Genomic DNA, 10,238 nt, shown 5'->3' on the forward strand with positions numbered 1-10,238 from the left:
AACTTGGTAGGCAGAGGATAGTTTACTAACGATCCAGTCGAAGTGAGTTGATTTGGGTGTGAGAGGGCGAGTTGGTGAAAGGACGGTTCACGGAGGACGGGTGAAGACTTTCGGGGGAGGACAACATTTCTGCTCAACTCGGGAAACTGATCTAAAGGTGCACCATAAATAAGGTAAGCAAAGCCTGTTAAATCAAACTTTGCGTATTGTCGTATAGTCTGTCTAAATTTTGATCAGTATTTCCGAGTAAGTATGAATTCTTGTGTAAATTTATAATTTGCTGACGAGTCGAAAGAACAGTGTAGTGAACATATGTAGTAACGAACCGGCGACGGCCGGTGTGATATAAATCATTGATGAGATATCAGTAAGGGGATAGTTAATTACTATTCATTAAATCTGGCGCCGAGGGGATAAATTGTAATTTTGTGACCCGTGACCCGGTCAGCACAGTCTGATAGCTTTCAATGATGAGTGATCACTTTTAAGGCCTGGATAGTTCCGATAGGGGTCGGGAATAGAGATCAGTAAGGGGATAGTTAATTACTATTCATTAAATCTGGCGCCGAGGGGATAAATTGTAATTTTGTCCCGCAACCCGGTACGGCTCAGTCTGATAGAGTTTCACCGATAGGGGTCGGACATGTGTAATAATTCTGATAGGGGTCAGCTCGATAGGGATCAGGAATAGAGATCAGTAAGGGGGTAGTTAATTACTATTCATTAAATCTGGCGCCGAGGGGATAAATTGTAATTTTGTCCCGCGACCCGGTACGGCTCAGTCTGATAGAAATTCACTGATAAGGATCGGCTTTCAGGGGTCAGAGATATAACGTGTTGTTTTGTCTTGTTTTGTCTATTTGTAACTGTTTATATTAAAATGCAATGTGGTTGTAATTGTTTCCATTAAGATTGTTGGTGGTTAGATAGAGGGAGAGAGATAGAATTATAATAAGGGGTATTGGATAAATCCGAAACTTCTATATTGTATGTACCTATGACTTTTGTGTTAAATGTATAATCAGGAACGAAATGACTGATGTATAATTGAAATAATATCTGAATATAATATTTAAATATTGAGACTAAATAGTCGAATAGATCCCTTGGTTGTGCGCTCCACAAATGCTATACCAACCCATTCGTTTTTTTCCTCGAACTGAATATACGAAGGAGAAGCTCAGAGATAAGACAGAGCACGAGCAGCAGTGTCTCTTCGAATACATCGTGGGTATTAATCAACGTCGGGCGAAGTATATGCTAACTATATTCAGATAGAAGGAGAGAATTTCGATTAAAACTACGATTAAATTCCGATTGAATTAAATTAAATTACGTTTAAAGCAAATTCACAATGGCGACCCCCAATACTCCAAAGCTGAGGTTTAATGAGTTCCTAGAACAAAAAATAGAATATAGATCAGGGGGAAAGGAACAATGGAAGCATATAAAGAAAGTTTGGGAGGGATTGAAGTTAAGATGGACACAAGCAGGTTATCTAGGAGGGGGGCCGCCAACAGGGGCCCAGCTGAAAACAATGGAATGTGAGTTGAGAGGGACGTTGCAGGAGGCCAGAGACAAGGAAGTTGAAAGAAATAAAAGCCATGTATTTAAGAACCAAGGGACCAAACAGAGAATGAACAGAAGGCGGGGCCATTGCGTCTCCCACTGGTCTGCTTGCTGGGGTGAATGAAGATTTGTGTGTGTATGGTGTAGATTGAAGCTTACTGGCGTAAATGAAGATTTGTGAGACTCAAATCGTGTGCATGAAATACGCTTGATATTCAGTCGGGGACTAATATCGGTATGAATGAGGTCGGGGACCAAGCGAGTGTGGTACATTAGGTATTTCAGTTGGAGCTGGTACCGGTGAGAATGTTGAAAAAGTCGCAGGCTTGCTGATGAGAGTTATATCATAGAATATTGAGGGGGGTGCATGACTGTTGGAAAAAGTGTTAAACTCTATTAACGTAAAATTATTTTTGTAGATTTATATTATGAGGTTTGACCTATACTAATATTGTACAATTACATAATCAACATCTGAACATACTTACGTTAAACATTAATTGAGCCACTGAGTAATAGATAAGATATACACTAGGTACGGGGCGACGGGAGTGGTGTTCTAACCAAGTGCTGAGAAATAAGGTAGATTTATTTAGTTCTTTTAATTCATTTACACAAGTACTTCCCGGTTATTGATTTTGGTTTGATTGTTCAGATAACATCATTGAAATTAAACAGGAGGTCAAGGTATACTAACATTAGAATCTGTTTTCATTATGGGGAACAATGAAAGGCCCGCAGAGTGGATTGCAGGCTGAGGTTTTTATATTAAAGGGACAGTGCACATTTATCACAGTTGTGTGTGTCTGTCTAATGGCTGGGTATTTAAGAAGTATTTTGGGGAGACAATTTGGAGAAACACGAATAAGACATGAAACATCGAGACAAATAATTTGAGTTTGAGGGGATTATCATAATTTTTAGGTTTTGTTTTTGTAGTACATGTTTGGGTTAAGGGGATTTCCATGTTCCCAGAGACATGATATTTTAAAGAGGCACGCTCACATATGGAACCTTTATGAGTTTTTTATTTTATGAGTTTTAATTACACAAGTGATTTTTATTTTATTTTAAGGATAAAGGGTTCTTTAATATGTCTAATATGGTATGGAACACGAATGTAGGGGGATGGTGTAACCTTTGACCTGCTTTCATGGCTCTCTCGGGTGGTCTGATCAGCCACAAGGGGGTGCCATTTGAATAATGAATTTGTGGTCATGGGTAATACTGTTTAAAAAAAAAAAAAAAAGATTTAAAAAGTTTTTTTTTAAATTTAATTTATTTTTTAAGGTAACTTAATTATAGTGGAGTTTACTTAACCTATATAAAGACTTTAGAAATTGCCACCATAGACATGTTTTTCTAAAAATAAAAATCCATGAGTTTAGATAAAGCCAAACAGTGAGACATTTAGTTAAAATGTGGAAACATGGGAAAAGGCAGACAGAAGAGCCCTCCCCCGCACTGCAGAGACCTTGACGGTTGGAGAGCAGAGAGGAGAAGTTTTAGAAGGGAGCCAGGACGAGCAAAGATAACAGAATGTGTAGATAACAGTCACTGAGTGGAGACAAAAGGGAGAATTGGACATGTGGAAAATTAAAGGGGCACTCCTACATGATAATGTCAGAACAGAAGGATAATATACTAATCTTACCTAAGTCATTATTTAGAGTAGGTAAGGTTGTTACCTGGGCAAAGCCAGGTATCAAAAGGGGGATAGGTAAATTGTGGTCTAGGATAGGATGGGGCCTATTGGATAAGAAACTAATAATTAAAAAAATGTAGCTAAACAAATGGGCATAGAAGGTAAAGATATAATCAGATAAAACATATGAGAAACTGTTTGTTAACCAAGCCTGTATGTCCAGCATTTTATGCATTATAGGTGAACTACAGGTGAAGTCACTCAATCCAGTCCCAGAGGCTTGTTGGGGGGACCATACCAAGTTCTCCTGGTGACAGCCAGCTGAAAGAGCTACCCGGATTCATATCGCACGGCGGGAGGGTAGGACACATTTACACTGTCGAACAATAAACAGTGTTCGAGAGGAGAACTGGAATTAACAGAATTCCGGGGGCCATCTCTCGAATGAAGAAAATCCTCCCTGTCCTGTCACCCCTGTTTTTGTTCATAGAAGTGAAGATGTGTCTGGCTCTTGCTAAGTGATGTGTTCTCGGGGAAAGGGTGGGGCTTCACATGGAAGCTGTTTGTCTGAGCTGTCTTATCGTGGGTGACATCCCAAATAACACAGCTCCGGACGAATCAGTGCCCGAAGCCTCAGCTGGTTTGACCACCCTGGCTCACGGGTTGACAGAAAACTCTGGGGTGGATACTTCTCTGATAATTGGGTTTGATAGTATGTTCAGAAAATGGGGAAAATATTATGATCACTGTATTATGGGCTAAATTCACCTGTGTGACTGTTTTAGTTTTATGGGGCTGTTGTCTAATTCCCTGTGTATGAGGCCTTATTTCCAGGACTCTGGAGAAATCGATGGAAATAGATGGTGATGTACCAGCGGATTCCAGGTTCTGACCCGTGGAGTGCTGAATGTATGACTACAGAACAAGTGGACGAAAATTATAAATTACATTATATTAAATTGGGAGGGTGTCCGTATGGGGATTACATGATAACCGACTTGGGACAGTTCTGGGATTGGAGAAGAGGGTATCCTTATAGCATAGGGGATCCCACAAAGGTGGATAGGTTTTCCATGATATGGGGAAAACCTGGGAGCACTGTTGAACTTTGTAAAGGTGATGAAATCCTACTAACCATCAAAACTATTAAGCTCTCTGATGCAGGCACTTACACCCTCGGACTACAAAGGACCGGGACAGACACGATGGGTGTGTTTTCTATTAAGGTGCTGCCAAAACCAGAGGTCCCAGACGAACCAGGGCCAGACACACTCCTCTACCACCCCTGGACCGAACCTGCCACCACTGTGTTAAAAATCCCATTCAGGTAATTAATGTTAGAGACTATTCAGCTATTGATCAATTAGGCACTGAGACTGGTTTTGATGGTAGGGACAATTTGTGGCTGTCTTATATGAGGTATACAGTTAAGACCCTGAAAAGAAAGGACTGCATGAGTTACATGAAACATTGGTCATGCTAGACCTGTTCTGGCTACACACCCATTTGCTATAGGAGAAGGAGAGGGGTGGTTGTGTATTCTGAGAGGTTTTTACCAGGTTCAGCTCAATTCAACTCTGTTCCTCTTTGAGCCTTGTGTCTCCTACAGTACCTCCTCATCGGGCCCCTTGGGGTGTTGAGGCATATGGGGGCAATTACAGTTGCATCACGGGTACAGGTAATGGCATTGATTATAGAGATTGCCTGAAGCTGATTGCAGTAGTAACATAACCATTAATTCCACTTGGCCAGTTACAGGCCTAAACCAAACTAGTGGTCTGGCTGATGTGTGGTGGATCTGTGGACCCAAAAGAGTGCTGAGACCCATTCTTAGAGGAGACTGGCAAGGTACGTGTGCTCTGACCAGTTTGATAATTCCACTGACCATTGTTGATGTTACTGCTGAACAGCTGTTGGGTTCTGTATCCAGGGGACCTGAAAACATTCCATTCCATGGGAGACATAGACTTAGTGCTCCATGGACAGAGGATGTAGTTGACATACACACTAACCTGTTGGGAGTGCCAGTGGGGGTTCCTCATGAGTTTCAGGTCTTGGGTAGGAATGATGGATTATAGGTCCAGCCATAGTGGATGCAAGGCAGACTGCATGGACTCATTACATCTACTATGATCAACAGCGTTTTGTTAATTACCCCCGTGATGCACTCACTGGTATGTCTGAACAGTTTGAGGCCACATCTAGGGTTGCCAGACAGAATAGACTTGCTTTGGATATGCTTCTTACCAGTCAGGGGGGCGTATGCAAGATGTTCGGTGAACAATGTTGCACGTATATTCCTAATAACACCAGTCCAGATGGTAGTATATCTAAGGCCCTTAGTGGGCTTGATGCACTTGATGCACTATCTGCTGAGATGAGGACCATGCCGGGGGTGGAGGAGTCTGGCCTGTTCTCTTGGGTGGGAGCCTGTTTTGGTAAGTACACTAGTATGGTGGTTACTGGATTTCTGACCCTAATTCTTGTATTTTTGTTATTGATGTGTTGTGCTGCTTGCATCATACCGTGTTTCAAGAAGTCTGTTACAGATGTGGTGAAGGCTTCAGGCATGATGATGCCTTTGCTTGATGCTCCAGTTGGAGATGCTGATACTGAAGCATGCTTTCAGGGGAGGATGAGACTGACTGAGGATGACCCATGGTATGCTGTGGGTGAGGTAGTAGAATAAATCTTACACCACCACAGTTCCTTGTTATACATTTTTATGATAGGTTTTCTTTCCAGTATGTTTGTTCTCCCTGTTGTGAAGGTTTCGAGTCCCTGGGTGGCATGAAGCCCAACTGGTGCAGGATAGGAGTAGCTGAGAGGACCAGATGGTTTATAATAATGCTTTGCTTTGCTTTACTCTGTTTTCCATGACCAAAGTTTTATCCTGTATCTTACATGTCAATAAACAATAAAGTGTTATCCTGTTTTTGCTAAGTGACACCCTTGCGGGTGTCAAAAGGGGGACTTAAATTTCACACCATTTTCTTTTGTTCTGTTTTTGAATGAGCTGTTGTTCTCTTTTGACATGAGGGTTGTAAGTTCCTAGGTGGCTGGTAGCCAATCTAGTACATAGTGGGATCGAATGGAGGACATGAAGGTATTTTAAACTTTGTAACTGTTATATGATTCATTGCTGAATTTTTGTTCACACCCTTGGGGGTGTGAAAAAGAGGGATTATTGGATCCTGTGTTTTACATTATAGCCATTACCATATATATGATTGCATATTATCTGCTGTTGGCTTGTGTTGATGTATGTAAGTGTTATGCAACATAGCTGACTTGAAACATTGTTAAAAGTGTCAGGGCCAGGGGACTTTCTCATGCTGAAAAAATACAGAAGGGAGGGCACATTCAGAGCGTGGGGTTGCGAGAACAAGCGGTCTTTTGTTAGATAACAAGAGCCAGGTGCGTGATAACGGTATGGAGCATGAGAGCCTGGCTGCAACTTCTCTTATGACATTCCAGAATCACATTGCAGTGGATATGCTACTGGCGGAGAAAGGTGGAGCTTGTACTATGTTTGGTGAACAGTGTTGTACTTTCATCCCTAATAACACAGCCTCCGATGGTAGCTTGACCGTAGCTCTGGAAGGTCTGCGGACGCTTAATGGTAAAATGGAATCTCATTCTGGGATGGATACCTCGATGTGGGACTCCTGGATGAGTGCGTTTGGTAAATATAAAACCCTGGTGTCCTCCATTTTGGTATCCATTTCGGTGTTCGCTGCCATTTTAGTTCTCTGTGGATGCTGTTGCATTCCATGCATCCGTTCCCCTATCACTAGGGTTATCTCTAGAGCCATTGACCCTTCCTCCCCTTCCCAGATGTTTCCTCTGCTGGATAAAGACCTACTTGAATTCGAGGATGAGGAGGAGAGTGCCTATTAGGTTTACATTATATCTGCTGTTGCCTTATGGGGATGTATGTATGTGTTATGCAAGTGGATCATTCCGCCTGACTTGCCTAGTTTAAGTCACATCTCTTTGGAGATGTGAAGAGAGGGAATCACAACTTTTTCCTGCGGGAAAAAGTTGGCTTATGTAGACAAGCATTTTACTTTTATTTTGAGCTGTTGTTCTCCGCTCTGTTAAATGAGGGTTGTAAGTTCCTAGGTGGCTGGTAGCCAACTTAGTACATAGTGGGATTGAATGGAGAACATGATGGTAATACATATATATCTATTTCTGTTTAATACCGTGCCTTATTTCATAGTCCCCTTGGGAGAAGTTTCTCTTTGTGTCTGGATCTAGTTAGGTTGTGTCACGTCTCTGGTGAGACGTGAAGAGAGGGTTTTGTAGAGAAATGCTATTTCTTATGCAGGTGACCAACCTATTGCTAATACAGGGCTACAACTCAAAGTAAAGCCTGTGGGGTCCCCTACAGGATAGCTCCCGCATTACACTAACTGCCAAAACCAGCGCACACACATAATCTCCTTTGTAGCTGAACATTGTGTGCCCGAAGAGGATTCTACGATGACGGACAAACAACTGAGCCAATGGCGGAAGACTACAGACTACACCCCAGCTGAACCAATCCAAAGATCCGATCTTCCAGAATCAACCTACTTTCTGTTCTATATATAAGTGGTGTACTGATTGTAACGGTCTCTTTGCCTGCCGTTCCGTACGAACTAACGGGGGAGCCGTAATTACGCTGTTCTAGATATCTTCACTCTGAATAAACTGTCGCTTGTCATACAATTTACCACCTTGTCTGAATCGATCCTTGACCGACTCGCCCGTCTACATATCTAATTTCTAACATCCCTCTGGCATGCATATTTCTGTATGATTTAACACGTTTGAATCCCACTTCCTTGATATTTTGAAGTTCATTTTAGTCCTCCTCCGTGCATGTTTTGTTCCATACCTGTGCCTTGGAGAAAAGAACTATAGCCCTCCAAGTCTAATACGCTATACACAACAGCAGCCTACAGTGTTAACTTATTGAGAATGTATATCATTGCATTTAACATTCAAACCTCTTTTGAACTCTTCAGATCTTAACCGGATCAAACTGGAATGTTAATATATTACCCTAAGTCAAACTGGTTTTGGTGTCTTAGACACAAAAGGTTGTTTTCTCCTCATAGTAAAAACACTGTTTCATGGTTTGGATTAAAAACACTGGGTATTTGTTACGTAGAACTTTGTGTTTTTTGGGGGGGAAAGCTATACTTAGCTCTACTGCTGTTTGTATAGAGGCCTAGTTAGAATTGTATTGCAATGACAGGTGAAGTGCTTGTTGAAATCATGCTGCCTTGCTGCTCATTCCTTAAAGTACTTATACCAACGAATACCTGTTTGTCTGTAGCCATAGCTGTTCTTAACCTGTTCAACTCTGACGCCCTCTGGTGGCATTTTATAAACTATGCATAATATTGTATACTGCCCTCATAAAGTACATTTCGGTCCTTACAGAAACATGCTTAGGGAAAGGGAAAGGGGAATACCTAGTCAGTTGTACAACTGAATGTATTCAACTAAAATGTGTCTTACGCATTTAGCCCAACCACTCTGAATCAGAGATGTGCGGGGTCTGCCTTAATCGACATTCACGTCATCGGCGCCCGGGGAACAGTGGGTTAACTCCCTTGCTCAGGGGCAGAATGCCAGTTAAGTACTGTTAGAAAGCTAAGAACTGTGGGATTCTGATAATCGTCAGAAAAAATGTGACTATTACAGAGCCCGAGATAGGGGGGAGGTCCCAATTGTCAGTTGTTGGGGAATAAGAGATTTGAAAGTCTAGGTTCGACATGAAATATGTAACCAATTACTCTCTCTAAACATGTGCACATTTCCATAGGAACAGAGCCATTTTAAAAGTGCGGGGTTTTGAGCAACGTTTCTCGTTTGACAGGATATACACATGAGAAGAAAGCTGAAGTCTCTATCCATACATTGATGTAAATGTTCCCTTGTCTGATTCCCAGTTCGTCCACTCGCTAGCAGTCGGAGATCACATGAGTTCTCTTGGCCACTTGAAACCAGTTGCGTCTGGATCCTGTCATTTCCTAATGAGCCGCCCCCAGGTGGTGAGGGTAGGCAACAATTTGTAACTGGATCCTGGACTTCCTGACAGGCGTCCCAGGTGGTGAGGGTAGGCAACATCATATCCTCCATGCTGACCCTCAACACGGGGACCCCTCAGGGGTGCCTGCTTAGGCCCTTCCTGTACTCCATGTTACCTGCGGCTCCATCACCATCATTAAGTTTGCCAATGACACAACTGTGGTAGGGCCTGATCACCAACGACGATGAGACAGCCTATAGGGAGGAAGTCAGAGACTTCAAAGAGAGTTTGGTATTTTTCCTGGAGGGCCACAATGTGTAGTAATCTTTGGCCAAACCAGGCACACTAGAGGCTATGGAGCGATATGATGTTGAATCTGAAATTCAGTTTGTGTTGGCACTAATATCACTCCATAACATTCTAGCTATATGTCTTGGTTAATGCCTGGTTGGAAAAAAATGAAAAAAAAAGACTGTAGCTCCTAAAGACATGATGGGCCACCACTTGGGTAGAAGCACTATATGGTCCTGTAGCCTACTTTGTCACATGTAAACAAGTTTAGGATGCCAAATGTTACCAAACATCCTACGCTTCCCTTAGTCCCAGTCAAACTTATCTTGACCTTATCAACCCTACTGCATATTCCCTTTAGCTTTCCTTCAATTTCATTTATTGTACTTTGTTTGGGATGGCACAAGACACTTGAAAAAAGTATGATTTTCTCATAACAATGGAATTTTAATTCTCTGTTGCTCAATACTGTATGCTATTCGCACACAGTTGTCTGTTGTAGATCTGGAACCACTGAACGAATAGGGGAGTATCTGTGGCCACGTGATAAAACACTAGTCTGGTATCAGTAGTCTGAAAATAGGAGGAAACCAGTTTGGACATGTACATCAACATATGCAGTTGACATTAATATTGTCAAAAACTCATCCTCGATGTCTCACACCTGTTGAATGAATGACAATTGTGCCTTTGGCAGGATCCAAT

Source organism: Oncorhynchus kisutch, unplaced genomic scaffold (assembly GCF_002021735.2).
Source record: "Oncorhynchus kisutch isolate 150728-3 unplaced genomic scaffold, Okis_V2 scaffold1646, whole genome shotgun sequence".
Lineage (NCBI taxonomy): Eukaryota > Metazoa > Chordata > Actinopteri > Salmoniformes > Salmonidae > Oncorhynchus > Oncorhynchus kisutch.